Below are 20916 nucleotides of genomic sequence, written 5' to 3'. Positions count from 1 at the left end.
ACAGCCTTAGATTTCACAGGCTCTTTGTCCTCCCAAGTCTACTTGAGGGAGGTGGGGGATGCTGGGTTGTAGTGCGTTACTGGAAAAGACTCTGGTACAAACTATGTTTTTTAGATTAGGATACTCCGTATCTAAAAAAGGTACAGAATTACATCTAATGAAATGAAAAGATATTGCATAAAACATCAGATTATAAAACTACATGGTCAGGATAACACATATTAACAGGTATATTCGTATAAAGAGATACAACGTGCAGGAAGTTATCAGCATTGGTGTCTGGAGAGACTGAGCTCTTTATGATCTTTTTCTTTCATTCTATTGGGCCTGTATTGTTTGATAATAAAAATTTCACTGGGGAAAAAATAAAACAAAAGTCCTATGCATAAAAGAGATTCTGACTGAAAATTACCCCCAAAAATCAACAAAAGATATCTCCAAGTGGTCAAATGTAATCGGGAAATTTTTCCTGTCTTCTGGAATAGAAATGCTTCTGTATTTATGACACTTCCCATTATGAATATGCATTACTCTTGGTTTTAAAAGGGTAAACTTTTTTAAATTAACTATTTCCAATTATCTTTTGTTACTTTAATTTTAACAACCATTAGAAGATCACACGGTACTTTCAAAGTTTATGCCTATGTTTTCCTTCTCTTCAAGTTCCAAAACCAGTTTTTCTTTATCTATATATATAAAAGGCTAAGTGCACAACCATACATATATCCACCATCTGACCAGCCGGTACATATGACGCATGCTGGCAATTTAAAAATAAACATTGACTTGCGAATGTGCGATACATATAAAGCTCTCGCTGGCGCCAATCGCATGCGTGTGTTTCAATCTGTCATTGTTGATTGTGAATTTTGTTGACACTTCTATTATAGAGAAAGGGTGAATAGCAATATTAAAATATTTCTTCTAATTAATTTCCTTTCAATGTGCACGAATCCGTGCACCAGGCCACTAGTAATTCTAATATCTTGGGAAGCACAAAGGGATTCTCCAGAAACATGCTAGGCCCCAAGTCTCTCTCCTATTATAGGTCCTGGACCTGCAACACCAGTATAAACAGGGCGCTTGTTAGAAATGCCAAATGTGGGCCCCACCGACCTAGTGAATGAGGGCTGGGGAGGCCTCCAGAGAATCTGTTTCATCATAACCTCAGGCGACTCGGATGCCTGCAAGAAAGTTTGAGAACTGGTTCCAGCCTACATGCTTTAGGCCAGTGGTTCTCAACCTTCCTAATGCCGCCCCAATTTCATTGTTACAAATTGAACATAATTAAAGCATAGTGATTAGTCACAAAAATAATATGTAATTATATATGTGTTTTCCGATGGTCTTAGGCGACCCCTGTGAAAGGGTCGTTCGACCCCCAAAGGGGTCGCGACCCACAGGTTGAGAACCACTGTTTTAGACCTTCAGAAACCAAAACTCTCCTAAAAACAGTCAAATCATTTTTAAAGTTATATTTTTCAAAATTCCAATCGTAAAGTAAGTCACTCAAGGAAACTGAGCAACCAAATCTTAAACTTTAACAGCGGAAAACCAAATTACAAAAGAAAAAGGTCAACAATGAAAGAAAACCATACTACACAGAAGTCTTAGAGGTGCCGATGAGCCCTAGAGACTCAAGCAAGCCTTCCACAGGTAACCAGGCCGGCTTCCTCCGGGAACACCCTACACTCATCTGCTAGTGATTACACACGTCACAGGCAGGGCTGCCAGGCTCCTGAGCAACAGCAATGTTCAAGCCACATCTAGACATTAATACAACAATCAGATGTGCTAAGAGCTTCAGAAATATCTTTATTCCAACTAATAAATGATCCCATTTGGGGCAAGATTTATAGAGGTCTGAGGTTGCAATTAATCCAGTTATTTACTTGTGATGAAGGTAAATGGCCATGATAGGAACGAAACTAAGTTTATTCACAGTCCAACAAAATAAAATGTTTCACCCCATCACTTGTTTAATGGATTAATGACCCAGCAGACACCCACCCTGCCCTCCGGGAACCTGCAGCCACTGAGGGTTATGGAGGCCAGCAGGGACCGCCCTCCGCGCCTCTGCCCCAGGGCGGGAACTTCACATCCGTCATCTCCAGCACTGGATAGAGACCAGAAAACTAAGGTGACTACTGCTCCAGGCTCCGGCTCCCTCCACCCTGTCAGGCTCGTTTCCTCCACTTAGCACCACTTTTAATGTTAAAAAAAAGACATTACGTACGTGTTTCTTTGCATATAACATGAGATTGTGCTAATTGTACAATCAAATAAAAATAAAAATGATTTTGTTATTAAAAAAAGATACATGAATTAGGTAAAATCAAGCCAAGTAAAATGTTCCCATTTTTTAATGGAAAAAGTTATCTGTAAGAGAAAAATAACAAAAACAGGCAAGGGGAACAGAGAACAAAATACTGTAGCTTATATTGGGTGGTGAGATTACGAGCAATTGTTCCTCTGTGTTGAAATTCTTTCATTATGTAAGTTATTTTTAAAATGACCATCCAAGATTTTTAAAATATTTTTAACCCTGCCAAGATTCCATCAATTAGTGGTTCTCAAGGGGTGTATGTCATTCCGCAGTGGATAACTGGAAATATGTATGGTTTTTGTGGTTATCACATTCATTGGGAGGAATCAGCGGCATTTAACAGGCTACTCGGAACAGTCCCATACAAGGAACTGTCCCATGGGACTTTCGAATGTCTCTCCAGACACTCATGTAGGGAAAACGCCATTTATAATGACCTGAACCTAGAACTTATTCCATTTTACATATAAGTGCAAAGGATTTTTTTAAAGCTTTATGGTACACTCTATTTTCTGGGAGTATAATTCAAGAGAAGATTGTTTTGCCCTGGCCAGGTGGCTCAAGGTAGTTGGTGTGTCATCCTATGCACCAAAAGGGTGCAAGTTCAAATCCCAGTTAGGGCAACCGATCGATGTTTCTCTCTCACATCTATGTTTCTCTCTCTCTCTTTCTTTCTCTCTTTCCCTCTTTCTCTAAAATCAATAAAAACGAATACTTGTGTGAGGATAAAATAGTAATAATAAAAAACCTTGGCCAGTTGCCTAACCGAAGACTCTTTAGAAAATGCGATAGCTACATATTATGTCTCTTTCAAGTTCCAACTGCCACTGTTTGCACAAATCTTTTTTTAAATATATTTTATTGATTTCAGAGAGGAAGGAAGAGGGAGAGAGAGAGAAACATCAATGATGAGAAAATCATTGATCAGCTGCCTCCTGCACACCCCCTACTGGGGATCAAGCCCACAACCCGGGCATGTGCCCTTGACCGGAATCGAACCTGGGATCCTTCAGTCCACAGGCCAACAACACTCTATCCACTGAGCCAAACTGGCGAGGGCTGCACAAATCTTCTAAGTAATTCTTGGTTCTAGAACTTGCTCTCTAACCAGGTTCAGGAATGTCACAAACAAACAAGCCCCAAAGAAGATGGGCGAGTGTCATTTCATCATTCCAATTCAGAGCTTTGCTAACATTTGTGAATCCGACAAAAGACTCCTCAGGATATTCTGACTCAGCAGCCCACTTCCGAGAGCATCTGGCTGCCTCCTGGCTGCAATTGTAAGAGCTCACAGTTGCCACCACAGCCAGGCCTACAGGCCCGTCTAGCTCAAGCCCATAATTGACAGAGGAATTATACACTGGTTAATGGCTTTGTAAACTGAATCACAAGCTCGAGAAGAAATCTAGAAGGTAATGTATTTCATAATAAAGCCAATATGAACACAATTATTTCTGAGCACAAATTACAGGCATAACTGCCGGATGTAGCTAGCATGGCTGCAATTGCCTGGAGTGTAGGGGACCTCAGAATTTGAAGGAACTTCCGGCCATCTCTAGAGCAATCTTTTGGAAACAATTCCTGCTCCTTCTATAATTAAAAGGTAGACTAAAGCCCTGAAGTGCGCCTCCCTCATAAATGCTCGTTTATGCCGGATGTCATTCCATAAGGTTAGAACGCTCCTATGTACTTTTGTGGTGATGCGAATTGTTTTATTTAAGTTCGGCTGCCCATACGCCATTGGTGATGTTTTCTTTACTACACATGGTAGCCGATGTGAGGTGCTGACTTCTCATCATAACGTAAGGGTGCTTCCCATCCAGCTCCGGAACATGGAAGAGAGTTCAGACGGGACCGTGAAGGCCTCGTACACGGGCACGCCCACATTCCTGTGGAGGCGGAGGGCGCTGGGCGTGGGTCAGGTAACTCCAAAGTCATTCTAAACATCCTTTTCAGGAGCTAAGCACCCTCTGCTACTCCCCTTCAAGGTCACTAACCCGCTGAACTGGGCTTCTGGTACCCAGGAGCTAGACAACCCCAGGAGAGCTTCCTGACGAGGAAATGGGTGTCGTTCATGGTCACTGGGGAGTCAGCTGGTTCCTCCGGCTGGACCTAACTCTCATGGCATTTCTGATGGAGGAGACGGTCCAGAATCGACGCCACTCCCTGCCTGTTCACGTCTCACTTACTTGGGGCTAAGACGGTTCCGCACATGGGCACGCGTGAGTTTAGGTCACTTGAGGGCTAAGCAGCGCCTTCCTGTCAGGGCAGGGCTGTGGAGACAACTGCAGCCACAGGGACCTAGCAAGCAGATGCAAAGAGGTCGAGGCAAAAGTTTGGGAGGGGCGGTTGGGAGGGGAAAGTGACTAACCGCTGGGGCGGGAACTGGCACCACAGTGACGTCCCCTGGCTTAGACGGTAGGACAGGCTGGAGACACAGAAGAGGGCGAAGGAGCATCGAGGTGGAGGACGATGGAAAGTGGAGGTACGTGCACGGGACGCAGGACCACAGCTGGAGATGCAGGTGACCGGAGTCAGGAAGGGGAGGCGCAGACGGAAGAGAAGAACAAAATGGGCAGGTGGCAGGGACTGACTGTGCGCACAGGTTCAAGCTTTAACCTGTGAGGCAGCAATTCTCAGTGCGGCCCACGGACCCCTGCAGCTCCCAAGACCCTTTCAGGGGTCTGGAAGGTCAAAGTTATTATCAGAGTCAGAGGCAGGCACTGGTTCCCGTTCACTGTCTTTACACTGGCACTGACACCAACACCAGGGCGGGCAAAACTGCTGCCACCTTAGCAGTGGTGCCGAACTGTACTGCTGGGCACTGGACTCTTCACTGCCACACACTCATTTAACAAGTCTCACTCCGGCCCAGCCAGGGTGGCTCAGTGGTAGAGTGTCGACCTATGAACCAGGAGGTCACAGGCACGTGCCCAGGTTGCAGGCTCCATCCCCAGGGCGAGCAGGAGGCAGCCGATCAATGAGTCTCTCTCATCATTGATGTTTCTCTCTCTATCTTCCTCTCCCTTCCTCTCTGAAATCAATAAAAATGTATTTTGGAAAAAAAAGTTTCACTTCAGAATGTCCTTGATGAGTCATCAAAAAGTATTACTGCTTCATTAAACCCCAGCCCTGCGCGTGTTTAATCTGTGACTGAGCGGAAGGAGGCCCGGGCACCGCACGGCGGGCCAGTGATGACTGATGACTCAGGAGACACTTGCGCAACAGGGTTGCGAGCTGAACTCGCGTTTTTCTCAGGAAACGATTCCTATCTGGAGGACAGCACCCGAAAACCATGGCTCTTCAGGCCTGAGTGCTCGGCAGGCGGTGGCTCATTCATGCAGTGAACCTGTTGCTTCAAGAAAAACAACTCACAGCATTGGATGCTAATGATAAAATTTGAGCTTTTGAGTGAAAATTATAAATTTGGGAAAGTTGTTTCTGCCATTTGTGAATTTTCTAATAAGATAAGTGGGGGCATTAGCATAGGGCTTTGTGATATTGTTTAGTCAAATGTATCTGGAGGAGCTACAGAACTCAGCGAACCATATTTCCCAAATAACCAACCAATACGTTGCAGAAACCACCCTGGGTAAGATATCCACTCAAATTGCAAGATGGGTCAATGGATTTTATTGTAAGAGAATAGGAAAAGTTCACTAATGTCACTTCAGATTCCACACTGCAACTAACCCTTAAGAAATCGCCAGTTTAAATTTTGGTATATTATCAAAGAATACCCACCATTCTCTGAAAGTGCCATTACGAGACTCCTGCTTTCTCCAACTACCTATCTGTGAGGACAGATTTCCTTCAACTACCTCCACCGAAACATCCTGCAGCAGACTGGCCGCGGGGCAGACGCGAGAATCCAGCCGCTTCTACTCAGCCAGACAGTACAGAAATTTACAAAAATGTACAATGAAGGCTCTCTTCTCACTAAGTATTTTTTGTTTTGTAAAACAGTTAGCTTTCATTTAAAAACTGCTATTTACATAAGCATGAAATGGGTTTATTACAGACAATTTCAATAAATTAATAAATATTTTTATAAATTTCTCAAGTTTTAATTTCTAATCTGACAAATAGACTGTTAAATGCACACAAAGCAGCGCCCCTGCCCTAGCCGGTTTGGCTCAGTGGATAGAGCATCAGCCTGCGGACTGAAAGGTCCCAGGTTCGATTCCGACTAAGGGCATGTACCTTGGTTGCGGGCACATCCCCAGTGGGAGGTGTGCAGGAGGCAGCTGATCGATGTTTCTCTCTCATCGATGTTTCTGACTCTCTATCCCTCTCCCTTCCTCTCTGTGAAAAGTCAATAAAATATATTATTAAAAAAAAAAGCAGCGCCCCTGCGTCCTCCATGACTGGGCGGCACAGGTCCGAGGCCCTGATGCTAGTCCGAGAGCGCGGCCGCAGGAGAGGAAGACACAGGGTGGATGCCGCCGAGGCAGCACCTGAACGCGCCTCTGCCAATGCCGAGGCAACACCCACGGCACCGGGGAACCAGGCAGGAAGCAGCAGCCACACGGCAAAGCAGGGAGGTGGAAAAGGATGCCGTCTGGACTACGAATGGGGACAGGAAGAAAGGAATGAATCAAAAGACAGCTCAGAGGCAGGACTGCCGGACTCCAGCAGCACCTGCAGGTCGGAGCGAGGAGCCAGGCTTGCGTGGCGAAGCTGCCACTGCCTGTCCCCCCCTCTGGCTTAGGGACAGGAACTGAGTCCAGGCTATACCGTCCGGCGGCGCTTAACGACGGCGCTTAACCATGGGGATACGTCCCGAGAAATGAGTCGTTAGGCACATCGTCAGTGTGAGAACATCCAGAGTGCCCTGAGCACAAACCTAGGACACACAGCTGTGCCACACCCAGGCGGCGTGGTCTAGCCCGCTCCCAGGCCCTGAGCCTGGAGCGCGTCGCTGTGCAAACAACGTGAGAGTAAATGAAGCACAAGAGGCCACGATGCTATCAAGAGACTCGTAAACAGGAGACGCAGGAGCTGCCTCCCGTGTAACACGGCCACTGTTTACAGCAAACTTCCTTCACTAAGTGGGCAGACACTGTAACGATAAACAGTACAGTAAGTCCAGAACCAGTAACAGGCGTTCATGTCACTATCCAGTCACGGTACTGTGCACACGGTATGTGATGTGCACACGGTATGTGCTGTGCCTTTATGTGCTGTGCACACGGTATGTGCTGTGCCTTTATGTACTGTGCACACGGTATATGCTGTGCCTTTATGTACTGTGCACACGGTATGTGCTGTGCCTTTATGTACTGTGCACACGGCATGTGCTGTGCCTTTATGTACTGTGCACACGGCATGTGCTGTGCCTTTATGTACTGTGCACATGGCATGTGCTGTGCCTTTATGTACTGTGCACACGGCATGTGCTGTGCCTTTATGTACTGTGCACACGGTATGTGCTGTGCCTTTATGTACTGTGCACAAGGTATGTGCTGTGCTTTTACACGACTGACTGGCAGCACAGCAGGTTCGTCTACACCAGCATCACCACGAACTGCACTACCATGACATCACTAGGTGATGGGAATTTTTCAGAATCGTACAAGTGGTCCATCACAAACAGAAATGTCATTTGCACCCATGGCTGAGTATAGATATCTAGACACCCCACGGTCAGAGTCTGAGTTCTACCAGCAGCTCTCTGCCACCAGCTCCTGGAGTTAATGCAGACGCCAAGTGGCAGGGCTCAGTCCCACTCGATGTCAGCTACAAGCCCTGAGGATCCCCAAGGTACCAGCACATCTGCCAGGCAGATTACAAATTGGAGGCATCCCACGCCTGCCCCCAGGTTCAATCATTCATTAGAAACGACTCGGAGGTCAGGGAAGCGCTACACCAGGGATCACACTTTATTGGAAAGGACACACCCGTGAACACCAGATGGGAGAGACTCAGAGCCAGTGCGGGAGGGCGGGCACGGCTCCCTGGCCTCGCGTCCTCGGTGCAGTGCCGCTGCCCACCTTCCCCTGTGCCTAACTGCCCACCAGGCCAGATGCCCTCCCCCTCGCTGCCCTAGGACTTCTCTGTGGGTCCTCATGTGGGCATGTGAGTGAATCCCTGGCCATGGGACTGAACTCAATCTCCAGTCCCCCTCCCTCCCAGGTGCTGGTGGCAGGTGGGGAGGGGGTGAAAGTCGCCTCATTAGCAGAATCTCAGGCACCGTCTACAGGGCTCATCGGAATCACAGACACTCCTACCATCAGGAAATTCCCAGGGACTTAGGGCCTCTGTGTCAGGAGCCAGAGACAAAGATCAACCCCTATTTTCCTGTGACACCTCAGGGGTCTATAGCAGGTGCTACAAGTCGCTGAGTGAGCAAAAGGCTAGACAACACGATCATCCACCAAAATGGGATACAGGCCGAGAAAGAGGCCGCGGCGGGCCATGCTTTAGACACGCCGAGTGTGAGGAGCCCAGGAAGGCGGCAGGCGGCGAAGAGCTGGGACGCAGAAGGAAGGACAGAGCCCCAGGGGGGCCAAGGTGACGGGGTTATTCCAGGAGCTAAACTCTGCGGGTGGAGGTGACTGTCCTGGGAGACAAGAGGGTCGGAAAGGCAGCTCTCCAGGGACGGCGACACGAATGGATAAGGATTCCTCGGTGGAGACGGAGAAGTCCCAGATGTAGGAGCGGGAGGAACACAGAGTATGAGGCACAGAAAGCCACCCAAGGCAAGTGTTTCCAGAGAAGAATGTGCTGAATGTCACGCAAAGGTCGAGAAACAACTGCATGGAAAACAATGGAGGGGCAGGGGCAGGGGCAGAACTTCACGGGCGACGTCGGCTCTCGGCTCCCGAGTTCAGCACAGAAAGAACTCAGAGCCAAGAACTCCAGCACAAGAGGAGGCTGCTTAGCATGCGAGGCGAAAGTACACTCACGAGAAGATCCCAGCAGCTGCTCAGAAACGGACCAGCTGGGCTGTGCGGACTCAGGAAGCCAGTGACAGAGGCAAAAGCAGGCCCCTGGAGACAGGGTCAGGGGGTGGGCCCAGGACAAGCTGCTGCCGCCCACAGAGCCCCTGGCTGCAAGTCTCCGGGGGCCCTGGGAGCTTAGGAGAGAGCAGCAAAGACACAGCGTGAAGGAAGAAGGCATGCGCGTGCTCTAGAGAGCAGCACTGGGTCCTTTGTCTTAAGGGTTTTTATGTTTTCTAAAGGCGGGAACTTTAGGGGCAGTCTGGGGAGGATCTCAACAGAATATTTATCAGCTCTCTAGGTGTGTCCTTCAATATGCTGATGCATCAGCCCTGGATAGAGCACTGGCCTGCAAACTGAAGGGTCTCAGATTCAATTCTGGTCAAGGGCACATACTGTACCTCGGCTGCAGGCTCAATCCCTGGCCCTGGTCAGGCACATGCGGGAGGCAACCAATCGATGTGTCTCTCTCACATCAATGTTTCTCTCTCTCTCCCTCTCTCTCTCTCTCTCTCCCCCCCTCCCTTCCACTCTCTAAAAATCAAATATCCTCTGGGGAGGATTAACAACAACAAAGAGAGCATATAGATCATTCTCTGTCAGTTTCACCTTCAAAGAATGTCACTGAAGAGGCACCCAAGGACCGGAACCACAGCGGACTGCCCTAGCGTGGTCTGGAGTGTGTAAGGTTGAGACCTTGAGGTTCATTATCTGGCTGTAAACTGCTCGGCCACTTTGTTCAGCTATCTGCCTCAGTTTCCCCATTCCACTTTGCCACAGGTAACAGGAACAAAGACAGCCAACATAGACCACTCTTTCAAGAAACGTGGCTATGAGAGGAAGACATGAGATGCCAACAGCCCGAGAGGGCACAGTGTCAAGTGAGACAAACCTGGCAGATGTGAAGGAAGGAGCAGAGGACAGGACGCAGGAGCGGGGGACAGAGATTAGCAGAGTTCAGATCGGGGCTTTGGATGGACTCACACCTGTTTTCAAGCCTGCACGGCCCTGCGTGGTCTGGACTTACCTCCCTCTCCGATTTCTCGTGGCCGCTGCGTGGCTCTGTTCTCAGGGACACTGTGGTCCCGAGGCCCCAGCCTGCGAGTGCTGGCCGCGGCCTGGAAACCACTGCTCTCCCTGCCGTGCCAGCTCCCCCCCTCTTCAGGCCCCACGGACCTGTGCCGTCTCCCTGGACTCTACCCCCCAATCAGGGCCTTCTTTGTAGCGCTGACCACAGCTGGGCCATTTACTGATGTGACAGGGCAGGGACAGGTGTCTGCCCCGGTAAAATCGGGAGTGAGGACAGGGACCTGTCACCACACGCGGCAGCCGTCAGGATACAGCTGTGGTGCAGCCGAAGGGACGGAGCCCCAGAGAATGGCGCCAAGTCCCAGAGGCCACGGCCAAGGACAGCACCTAGAACCAGGGGGCGGGACACACCTCTTCCTCCTCCCCCTTACCTCCAGAAGCCCAGAGGAAGAGCGAGTGAGACACCTACACGCGCGACCTCGGCAGCGAGCAGCGACCCCCACGGGAGGCAGACTCACTCCTGAGAGCCAGGTCCTGCGGCCTGAGGAGGGCGGGAGGCGCGAGGGAAGGGCAGAGGTCAGTCCAGGGCTGCGGGAGGGAGAGAAGCGGAGGGACAGAGCAGAGCACAGTGAGTAGGAGGGATCAAGCCCATGGGGTGGCCGCTCCAGCTGTGAGCAGCACAAATACAGGAAACAGACAGAGCTGGGCTGGTCCGCGATGGAGGCGGCAGGCTAGAAGGACAGGACAGCAGAACCAGGAAAGAGCTGAAGTCATCGGCCCGAGGCCCAGCTGCAGCGAGAGGGAAGTGAACCAGGAGGAACTGCCGCTGGGGCAGAAGGAAGAAGGCCCAGGGCTAGTATCTGGAGGGAACTGCTGTACTCAAAGGTGTGAAACAAATACGCTGCAGATCACACTTTAAAAACCAGCACAACGTATCGCTCCCGCCGACTCTTACCGGCCTCTTAGGACAAAAGTTAAACCGGCCATGCCCCTGAGGAAGGCCAGGTTGCTGTCTTCCTAGAGCCCAACTTAAAGCAAAGCGAGTGGCTGCGGGAAGGCTGGCCCCTTCCAGCTCCAGCTGGTCCATGGCACGGGCGGTTCTCCCAGCGGCTCCCGGCGACCCTGAGATTAAGAAGCCCAGCGAGGGGCCTGAGTCAGTTCCTACACAGACACACAATTCTGTCACTTCAAAGCTGCAGAACCGAACACAACGCCCTGCACATATTGGGTGCTCAATAAACTTTCACTGAATGGATAAAAAATGCCCAGCTGGTGTGGCTCAGTGATCGAGCATCAACCAGGGGTCAGGAGGTCAGTTTGATTCATGGTCAAGGGCACGTGCCTGGGTTTCGGGCTTGATCCCCGGTGGGGGGCATGCAGGAGGCAGCTAATCAATGATTCTCTCTCATCACTGATGTTTCTCTCTCCCTCCCTCTCCCTTCCTCTCTGAAATCAATAAAAACAAATTTTAGGAAGGAAAAATAGGATCACCATCAGCCCCTTCCCACAGGAGCACCATATAGGGTGAGTGTGTGGGACATGCGTTTTGTCTGCCCAGAATCCTTGCTTCTTGTAATTGACCCCCCTCTCCCTCTCCGAATTCCAGGAGTTTAGGTACTGACCTCACCAGCTGGGACAAAAGGTGGACCCAAAGGCCCACACAGCCAATAGGAGTCCTGCCTCCCCCTGGCCCTGGTGACTAGTCCAGGCGCCTGACCAGCCAGGCTGTCAGAGCCCTCGGACTTAGCAGGTATGAGAGTCAACACTTCCATTTTTCTTAAAACACTTGGTGCTTTTTCCACTTGCAAGTGAAACGTTCAGACAAATACAATGATGAATAAGGAAACGGCGGCACTGAGCTCTGTCCGCTCTCTCCTACAACCCTTCTCTTCCTGTCCCTTTCCTTTCCTCCCCTCCCCACCCAGCTCCGTGGGGTAGTGGGCTGTTCACACTCGGCACTGTGTTTTATGGCGCTGCCAGGAGACAGAAAGCTAACCTAAGAGCACGCTTACCCCGGGGAGATTGCACTACAATTCCATTTCCTGACATTTAGAAATCCAAGTGGAGAGCCTGGTGTCAGCGGCTCGGACAGGCACACTTGAACAGACCGCAAACTCACCCCTACAGACGCACACATACTGTACATTGTAAGTGTCCTTAGCATCATGTTTTGTTTGTTTGTTTTGTGTGTTTTTTTAGGATCATGTTTTGTATGAGGTCAAAAAGTTGTATGTATGTAAAGGGAAATAACACCACTAAAATTCGAGGACATGTGAAAGTAAATTCAAAATATCTTCCTTCCTGTTGGCCCGCAGCTAGAGATCTGACCTGTTGTAAGAGAGGCCAGAGGCAGGGCCCACACCTGCAGGACGGCCCTTCCAATACAACCACGAGTTCCTACATTAGAGTAAGTCTGCGTGCCTCTGTGCTTCTTGCTACCCTTAACTCTGATTGTTGTTATGCAGAAAAAATAATAAATTCACAACTTCCTCATCAGTGGTCAAGAAATAAAAGAGGCAAGGTAGGGTTATCGAGAGACTGTAGTGTGAGAATGAGCACTTACATCCCAGGACAGAAACCACCCTGAGCGGGAAACACGGGGAAGGAAGGAGTCAGAATAGAGGGGTGTCCAGGGAAGTGGGGTGAAATGCAGCCAGGCCCGGGGAGGTCCGGACACTCAGGCAGGGTTCTCTCCGCTTCTCTCCAGATGCACGCTTTCTTCTCTCCACCCACACACCGCCCTTCTCTGCCCCACACACAGCAGGACATACTGCCGGCACTCCCATGCCGCTCGCTCCCTTATGGCCCGTGAGCACGTCCAGGCCCAATCCCTGTCTCGGGCCCATTTCAGATCCGGCAAAGGGACGCTGCTCGGCCAAGTCCTCGCACCTGGTTCAGACCCTGCATCTTCTGTGGGGAGGAGTTCGAGGGAGTGAATGTGTGGGTTAAAGGACAGTTCAGGGATTCGTGGGGGTCAGACAGATGCTCCCCAAGTCCCCCTGCACAGTCGCAGCTCTGACCTTGGTCTTCTCATCACCAGCATAAGGAACTGTCCCCAAATCCTTTCAGACTTTTGCTGAGTCTGGAGTTTGACAGAACTTAAGAGAATGAAATTGAATTTAAGAGATGACAGGGTAACTAGCATTCACCGCTGCTTAGGGAGTTCATGTCAATAAAGATATGAAAAATAAATGGTAAGTTCTAGAAATAATTATCTTTTACAAATGTGAAAAGACTGTAAGGTCTTGGAAGGCTGAGATTCTGTCTGGGTTCAAGGCCAGATGCCTAGAGCAATGGGCACTCAAACATCACCAGCCACTGAGCAACTCAGAGCGAGCGTCCAGCCGCAGAGCGGTAAGTGCGTACAGGTGTGTCAGGTACCGCGTGCCCTCAGCCTGGGGGGATGGTGCCTGCCATTAGTCCTAATTACCAGTACTAATGCGGCACTCATATTATGTTACAAATGTGGAGAAGCATTGAATAAATGAGCAATACACTACCGGAACTAAGGATTCTAGCAAGGTAAGGTGGCTGGTTGCCAAGTAATGTGTGTAAGGTCAATAACCATTTAATAAATGTTCAAACTCACTGGTAGTACCAAACACTGCGAGTTAAAGCAAACAGAAGATTGGTGTGAGATGGCTTTAGCCAACACTAGTGAGGGAGCAGGCAACGGGCGCAGCGGCCAGGAGAAGGCGGGGGCCGCCAGCGCTGGTAACTGCACCCCCTGCATTAGGCGGAAAAGGCTCCAAAGCTGTTATCAACTGGGAGCCACGAAGACTGCTTCACCCTCGGTGTGCTTGGTTTGCCCCCCAGGGTGTTTATAAGAATTGTGACCCACATGAAACCCAGGAGATTTCTGAATCTCCTGCTTCTTCTGAAGAACTAGAAAGTGTAGGACAGGACGTGCCTGGCAGGGCCACAGCGTTTGGGCTGACTGGGCCTTCCTGGCCCATCCCTGGGACCGCCCTTCCCAGCCCTTCCCTGCGGGTCACTTAACGGCTGCCCCTCCCAGGGACGAGCGGTCATCATCGCTGGACAGAGACGCTGGGCAGCCTTGCTTCCTTTCCTCTCTGTATTCCCAAACGTTTTCTTCAATAAACTGCTTCTGTAGGAGGACACTTATAAATCACCAAGCACAACCGCAACACCACTCCGTTCACCGAGATCAAAGCAACACCGACAGCCAGGACTGCGGTTGGAAGTGATTGAGCTGAGGGAGGGATGCGGGGTGACACGTGCTGCAGGAGGGCCTCCCCGGACACTGGTTAGAACGCGCTTCCCACAGTGAGCAGCTTTGTGGACACTCCATTCATAAAACCGCTCCTTTAAAAATTCATTTCCGTATATTTAATGTTACGTTCACCAAGATATGTAAACAGAACATCTCTCCTATTCACAACCTCAACTAATTTAATGTTAAAAAGTTAAATAATTCCTCATCATTATTTCACATTGTTTTATTTTATTTGATAAATAATACGAGTCGTTTATGGGGTTTTCTCTTCCTCAGAAACTCGGAAAGTTTACACAAATCGCTGTTCATCTCACGCCATCCGAGACCCCAAAGAGTAAATGGTGTCATCGTCGTGGGAAGGAAGCGAGGGCTGGGCGGGAATGCTCACCCGCACGGAGAAGTGAAAGTGGATCCGTTCAGCAGTTCCCTCTCGCTCTCCCACCAACCACTCCCACAGGACACCAGAGCGACCTCCTTACACAAAAGCAAACCAGGGGACCCCCCCACCGCCCCGACGCTCAAACTCACATCAGCTTCCTCGTTCCCTGATTCCCAGTAAAGGCCGCCGCCCTGTCTCCTTCCCCCTCGCTCTGTAGCCCATGGTCACTGCACGTGGGTGGCTCTGGCCTCCAGACAACCAGGTCCTCCAACACCAATCCATTCAACACCAACAAGGAGCAGCTGAGTGCCGTGCGCCAGGCCGTCCAGGTCCTGGGCAAAGGCAGGGAACACCCGAGGTGGCTCCTGCCCTCCGGGGCCGACATCCCAGCAGACCCTCCACCGAGTCTTGTCCTCCACCGAGCTTCCCCTCCACCGAGCCTCGCCCTCCACGACTTCACTCGTCACGTAAAGAATATGAAAACGGCAACTGAAGTGACTACACTCGGTGTCTGAAACAAGCAGTGCCACCTAAGAAAATGTATTCCTATTTACTGAATTTATGTGGTATTAATTATTGATAAGTAACATTAATAATGTTTATTATTATTATTTACAAGTGAGAGAGAGGAGAAATGAAACTTGCTCTATACCAGGAAGGGCACTGGGTCTTTTCATCCATTTTTCAGGTTTCTCTCATTGCTAGCTAACAGCTTTCATATGTCCGTGACCAAATGTCCTGCTCCGGTTCTGCAAGAAAGGAGCTGCTGAGTTTCCAATCATTCCAAAAACTGAAAGCGTACCTGCTTTTAAAATCAATTATTGGTGAGCTAAAACGGCAAAAATAAAATCAATTATTTTACGTTTACAGCAGAAAGCGGTTGACTTTTAAAAAACACTGATTCACAATGAAGAGACTTATAGACAACGCAAAGGAATGGGGGTGTTGTTTATAAAATAGCTTACAGCACAACACACCGCTCTTCATACACTAAAACTGCTCCAGAAAGTTGTCTTGGAGAGAAGTGATCAGCCCTATACCTGCATGCACACGTGCGCACACACACGCCCAAAATCAATGGCTCCCATAGCATCTTGTTTCTACCCTTTCATCGTAAGAGCCGGGGTCTCCTTCACTAGGCTGGGTGAAGCCAGGGACAGCCCTCACTCCATGAGCGGTAGCCATCCGCGTCCTGCACGCACGCCCGGACACCAGAGGACTTGCCAACAACCCGCAGGACCAACAAAACCACCGCCGCAGAGAAACAAGTGGAAACGCTCCCCAAAGCCACGGCACCAAAAACACCGCCTCCTGTACCCAGGAGAGGAGGGTTCATTTTAACCACCAAGAATTCAAAAGCCCAAAACTGATCAACTGCTATGACCTTGTGGTTTTCACATTCAAGTTCAGGTGAACCCAAATCTCAGTCACATCCTGAGAGTTGGGCTCCTGGCTCTCGCCTTCCCCTAGGAGAGAAACGCATTCGGTGCCATTGGGCACGCCCTGGGGAAGCCCTGACCTCACAGAGAGCAGGGGTTTGGTGAAAGGCCTGAACAGCCGGCAGCACAGACGAACTCAGGCCAGGGAGCTGGAGCCAAAACCCTTCCACCAACCTCTCTCTGGGCAGTGAGCTGGTAAGATAAATTGCCAATCATGCATTTTACCAGAAAAAGGTCAGAAGAGCACTGGTGAGTTCATTCAGATGAATGTGCTTGAAATTCACCTTGTTAAAGGACTGCAGACATTAGTAACAAAGCATGGATGCTCTTTGAACACAATGATCTGTTATTAATAAACAATTACTTATTAACGAGTCTTTTTCGCCCTGATCTCCCAGTGGGTCTGGGCCAGCGCTCCAGCCAGGCCCTCGCATTCCGGAACTGAGCTGCCACAGGCCACTTCAGCCTCCAAACCGGGGAAGGCAGAAATGCGGCAGCCGCCCACCGTCTCCGGTCACACTCCTGTACGAGGTCAGTCTCCAGGCAAGTGCACTCCACAGCCACGGCCGCTCCAGTCCCGCTGGCCGTCCCCAGACCGGGACCTGCTTGCCATGCAGGGCGCTTCAGGAAAACCGCGACACGGTGGACACCCAGCTCTGAGAGCTGAATGCTAAACAGTGGAAGAGGCTGACCTGAGAGCTAAGTTATGGGACTAGCTACTGATCAAGAGGGAGACAAGCCTGTGCTCCACCTAATTTATAAATTAATACTTACCAGGGAACCTCCAGGCCGTTCCAGAACAGAAATCAGGAATGGAAGAAGTGCCCGATCCCCACAAAGCAGGCCGGGAAGCAGGCGGCCCAGCACTGTGAGCATGAGGCCCGGGCCCTGGAGGGACAACTCTGTGCGGCTACTCGCTGGCTCTAAGGGACTGCACTGCTCGAGCCTCGGCTCCAAGGTACAGGCATCTAAAGCAGCGGTTCTCAACCTGTGGGTCGCGACCCCTTTGGCGGTCGAACGACCCTTTCACAGGGGTCGCCTAAGACCATCCTGCATATCAGATATTTACATTACGATTCATAGCAGTAGCAACATTACTGTTATGAAGTAGCAACGAAAATAATGTTATGGTTGGGTCACAACATGAGGAACTGTATTTAAAGGGCCAGAAGGTTGAGAACCACTGATCTAAAGCATGAGAGTTTTCTGAAACTGAGTTAACTGCACAAAGACTTGATAACTGTTGGCTACCACTCTTATAAGGGAACGAATCTTCTGACTTTCCACCGCACACTACTAGACAGGTTACATTAATATCCCATTCTTCTTCCTAAAGATAAAAATCATTCACTAGGTCTGTCACTGGCTAAATCATTCCGAGAAAAGGATTGGGGAGAGAAACCAAACTCACACACCACAGTAAGAATATAAACTGCTACAACTTTTCTAAGTGGTAAATTGGAAATATGTATCAAAATCCTTAAAACTTAGCATGTATTTTGATCCTGCATATCCACTTCTAGAAACTTCTCTAAGGATAAAAATCTCACAAGTATATACAGAGCAGAGATGTGTGTAGGGGTGGAGAGTCACTGCTGAGTTATTGGAAATAGTGGGGGCAGGGGAGTAAACTAATGTATAACAAAAATAAACTGCTTAAGTTATCCAAGCTCCACACAATGGAATGAATGGAATGTTCAGTTACTAAACTATTGTAACTGATAATACAGACACAGAAAGATTCAGATGTTAAGCAAAAAGCTAGAAATAATTATAAATGTGTATAGCAAAAGCCCATATTTGTTACAAAAAAATTATATATTAAAAACTACACACACACACACACACACACACAAAAAAAAGATTTGATGTTTGATGAGATATGCATTCAGGTAGTGGACTTATGAGTATTTTATAGTTTTCAACTTTTTACTTTTCTGTATTTCAGTTTTTCTACCATAAACATGCATTTCTTTAAAATACCAGGGATATTAGCTGATCATCATAAACAAATTATCAGTTTGGCTCTGAAATATACAATTAAGCTAAAAGGATGACAAGTTTGTTCTCTTAAGTACTTAGCAGTATGTAAACTTTATTATTCTCCCCATTTTTAACTGAGAAAACTGAGGCATTGAGGGGTCAGATGACTAAATGAAAGTCCTTCCTACTCCAAAAGAAGGAAGTGATGGTCATATAGTATAAGAAACAAAATTGGAAAATGTGCCAATTTTCTGTATTTTTGGAAACCAATTCTTATAGCATTATGTTGGGCTTATAGACCTTATAAAGTGGCATTTGACATAGTGATAACATAGTAATTTACCACTATACTGTGGCTTAAATTTACATTTTGAGTCTCTAAGCAAATGTTGGGAGGAGCCTTCTTTCCAGCTCATCACCTTGAGCGTTCTATGCATGGGAAAGGTTGTCTCCTCTCAGAGCCAATCAAGTTCACGGAAATGACTGGGGTATAGTACTTGTGGCTCTTGTTTCCACAATCAGTGACTACTAAGTGATAAAAACAATTTTACAAGTAAAGGTTGTAAAATGTGGCCTCACGGCAATGTAGTTCACTCACAAATACTGAAGTGAGCTCCTCCGACACTATTCCAGGCACTGGGGGTACAATGATGAGCCCAGGCGTCTGCCCTGGGAAAGGCGTAGTACAGGTAGTCACACATTCGAAGGTCATAGTTTTTCTTAGCAGCTAAGGTAAAAAAGCATTGCTACTCGAAAAACTTGCTATGTCCACTTCAAGAGACGGTTTTAGGAAATACTCAGTGAGAGGGGAGCATGACACCACCGTGAGTCTGATTCTGAGGGGAGATGACAGACACCCGTATTTTGAACAAGAACCTCAGCTAATGCAGCTGGAAGCGATCTGAGGTCCAGGCGTGGAGAAACCCACCAGGAACTACAGCCATTCAGAAGGGAATGAGCATTCAGAAGACAAAACTCTAGAGCAGTGGAATTTGAACTGAGTAATAAACCCAACCCTCTTGTGATTAATTCATTCTCTGACTGGTAATTGACAACTCCAGCAGATTAAAAGGATGGGTTCCAGTAGAGGAACTTACCAGCACCTCCTCCTTAACCTCTTATAGGAGATTGAAATTTGCCTCAATCTAGGCATTTGGGGGAAAGGTGAGCTTAAGTAGAGGTCTACTACCCATTTTAGAGGTAAGCTTTGAGAAAAAGAAAGTCGCCAGTCATCTGCAAAAAAAAAATGCTAGAGGGACAAACATTTTGCGGAACCAACTACTACCACTCGTTTTATGCCCCATTTCACAATGCCTGGTATCTGAACAAGCCACAGGGTCCCGAAGTACATCAAAAACCTGTTCGTTTCCTCTCCTACTCAGGCGGCATAATAATGGTTTTGTGAAGGTACCATGTCCCGCAGCAATTTCAATAAACTCATTCTGAGATTTAAAAATGCCTTTACAGAAAAGTTCAATCAGAAACTCCTTATTGGAGCTACTTAAAGGAGTTTCACAAATCGTTTTAATGCCATCACTCTTGTCCCGTATTTCTCAATGTAGATTACTTAAAAGTTCCTGAGTTCTTATCAAACCTCCTACAGAAAGAATTCAATATTTTCTTTTTTTATCTTTATTGTTGAAAGTATTACAGATGTCCCCCCTTTTTACCCATTGACCCCCTCTCTCAATATTTTAAATATATATATGTATGTATATATACAGCTACAAGCAAACCCATCAAGACAATATAAATGTTTCAAGTAAACTATTAAAGTGAATTAAAAGAAAAACATAGTTCTCAGAGGTAGACAGAAATCATAACTTTGAGGGGTGATTAAGCACCTTACGTCATCTCAGGACAAGGGCATCCCAACAAATACATGCCTAGTTAGAGGTACGAGCAGCACCCCACTATCCAGCTGGGCCCCGCTCCTGCCCCCACGTAACCCGGGAGCTCGCGAGCCTGCCCCTCATCTGTGCAAAGGGATTAGTGAACTGCCTCCCGCTGCCGGGGCTGAGATTTCCAGGTGCATTATATCATTTGTCCGGCATTTGTTTTATTATCTACACGTTTGATCGGACCGGTTTCCATGATGTGCCCGCCTTCGACCGCGCAGCGCAGGATGCCGGCGGAGAAGCACAAAGAAGCGCATCTGTCCGGGGCGGCATCTGCGTGCAATTTCAGGCCGGCGCTGCCCGGACTGGCGCGGGAGGCGAAGTTCCCCGGGAAACTTTCCCACCGGCGGCTGCCAAACCTCCGCCGCCTCCAGCTGCAGCGCAGCGGCGACTCGGTCCCTGCAGCGCAGCCTCCTGCGTGCGGCTCACACAAAGGATGCCCACAGGACGCGTGAGCCGCGAAGTTGCTCGCGGATCCAAGGCCACCCAACGGCAGTGCCACTCGCTCCTGGCGGGTTCCTCTCTGCGGTTCTGATCGCAGTTCCCCGTGCTAGCCAGAAAACGAAAATTTTGCCAAGGTCCCCCCGGGGATTTTGCAGGAGCGCAAGGAAAATGAGGAGGACACCGGTGAAAAAATTACCGGCGTACGGAGGGACCAGCTTGCAGCCGGGGATAGAGGTGTAA

General features: G+C 48.7%; 1 long non-coding RNA gene across 1 annotated transcript in view; it reads right to left on the bottom strand.

Moving 5' to 3' along the window:
• The window catches only part of LOC111823563, a 47444-nt gene that overhangs the window by 25692 nt on the left and 836 nt on the right, over positions 1-20916 (bottom strand). The window lies entirely within an intron of this gene.

The sequence above is a fragment of the Myotis lucifugus genome, unplaced genomic scaffold, assembly GCF_000147115.1.
Source record: "Myotis lucifugus unplaced genomic scaffold, Myoluc2.0 scaffold_557, whole genome shotgun sequence".
NCBI classification, from domain to species: domain Eukaryota; kingdom Metazoa; phylum Chordata; class Mammalia; order Chiroptera; family Vespertilionidae; genus Myotis; species Myotis lucifugus.
Note: the sequence above shows the minus strand (reverse complement) of the source record. Positions and strands in the feature narration are given on the sequence as shown.